Source organism: Theobroma umbraticum, unplaced genomic scaffold, assembly GCF_002168275.2.
Source record: "Theobroma umbraticum cultivar Fairchild unplaced genomic scaffold, ASM216827v3 scaffold_182.0, whole genome shotgun sequence".
Classification (NCBI taxonomy): Eukaryota; Viridiplantae; Streptophyta; class Magnoliopsida; order Malvales; family Malvaceae; genus Theobroma; species Theobroma umbraticum.
In genome coordinates, this window is record NW_018397291.1 from 398,133 (window position 1) to 400,338 (window position 2,206).

The window sequence follows — 2,206 nt, forward strand, 5'->3', positions numbered from 1 at the left end:
GCAAAATTTCAAAACATGACATGTAATGTGTAAATTGACTAATTTTTTTTTCAAATTTCAGGAGTTCCAATTGTGTGACTTGTGATAAGACACAGTGGTCAGTGGGTCGATGGCATTTTTAAGGTGGTGAGTCACTAATGCAGGGGATTAGGAGTGATTTGTCATTTGTGGGCTTGATGAATTTGGTTGAAGATGTTGTTAGGGTAAACTCACAGATTTAGGAGATTAAGTTACATGCATTGGTTAGTACACTCGCAGAACTATCATGCCTAATTATCAAGGATGAGGAGGATGTTCCATTAATTCTGCTAAAATAGAGGACTATTTTGACAGTGTACGTCACCATTAAGAAATGCCTTACAAATGTTATGCCACATGAAGAAATTGTCCAACATGGTAATCACTTAATCAAAATGAGATTTACAGTGCCTCACATATACCATAGCATTCGATCCCTAACCCATAACAATGGTAATCGACGAATGCCATGAGTTTGTGTAGCCGTTAAACACACAACATTCACAAAACAATTGGCTGTACAATTTCGATCAGCATGTGTATGAAACCAATTACTTGCTTCTATCCAATAAATGCAACCATTGGGTTAAACTATAGAAAGTACAATGCCATTTTCAAATAAGACTACGGTACTTGAGGATGACACTGCAACACTTAAGGATAATACTACATTTAATGAGGCTAATGAGGATTTCTTTCATGCAAGTGAAGATAGATTTAATGACAATTCAGATGATAGGCCTAATGAATGGCACGATGACAATTTAGACTATGACTGGCTTTATGATAGTGACATTCCAAATTGCAATAATGTTGAAGGCAAAACAAAACATGTTGGAGGTATTGATGTAAGAGATGTTCAATGCGATGACCCCATATACAATAACCCCATCGCTAGTGATAACGGGATTCATTCATTGAGACATTACCTGATGACAATTATCAAGAAAGGGAAAATGCAATGATATCTCGTACGTGGCTTATTCCAAGTGCAAAAAGGTTCTCAGTCCAAACAATTACCACTGAAGAATCAACATTTGCCGATGATCACTTATACAAAAAAAGAATGTTTTCCTCCCAAACCAAGTTGAAAAGAGCTTTGAACATGTTGGCACTAAAAGAATAGCTTGAGATAAAAGTAAAAAGGTCAAGTCAAGCTTGTTTTGAAGTTGTTTGTACGGGCAAGGCATGCAAGTTCGGTGTGTGTGCAAGGAAGTTTCTTGAAGGAGAATATTGGCAAGCTCGAACATTCCACAAAGTACACACATGAACTATCAAAGGTTTGCAAGGGGGATTCCTAACTGCGAGTGTGAAGATAATCAGTAAACTTATGTCTCACAAGCTTCAGGCTAATGGAGTAACATTGAGACCTAAGGATAGAACTGGTAAGATGAGGGTTTAGTGGAGATTGGAATGCTTGTATGGTAGCAAGCAAAAGAATATGAGGAGAGGTTTCTTTTCGAGCCCCCAAGGAGTCATTTCAACTACTACCCTCGTATTTTTATATGTTGGAATGAGAAAATCTTGATATAGTCATTACAGTGGCTACTGATGAGGCATAACGATTCAAATATTGTTTTAGGTCATATGGGGCATGTAATTGATGTGACACATCTAAAAGGTAAGTTCAAAAGTGTTCTATTTCTCACCGTACGCAAAGATGCGAACAAGTGCCTTTCTCACAATTTCCTCTTAAAGTTTCTTCATTGATATGTTGTGTTGGTTTTATAACGAACTGAGTTGATATTTTCAACATCTTGTATTCTAGCTTGTTAGTCTAGTTTGTAATGGTAAATCTAGAGAAAATGTTTTTCCTTTTTAGAAGTATGAAGGCATGAAATGAAAGTATTTTCTTCTCAATTGCTTCTTATTTTTTCTAGATTTCATTGTAATGTGATCACACATACTTGGCTTGTTATATGTCATTTACATGTTTTTACATGCCATTTTGTTTTACTCATATGTTGTTACATCTTTTAACACGCCATTTCGTTTTACTCATATAATGTGACATGTCAGTTCAAAGTCTTATGTTGTTACACACTAGGCTTGTTAGATATCGTTTACATCATGTGACACACCATTTCATTCAGTATTATATTGTTACACACTATTCTTGTTAGATGTCATTTACATCTTATTGCTACATGCTAGACTTCTTAAATGTCATTTACATCTTGTGACATGG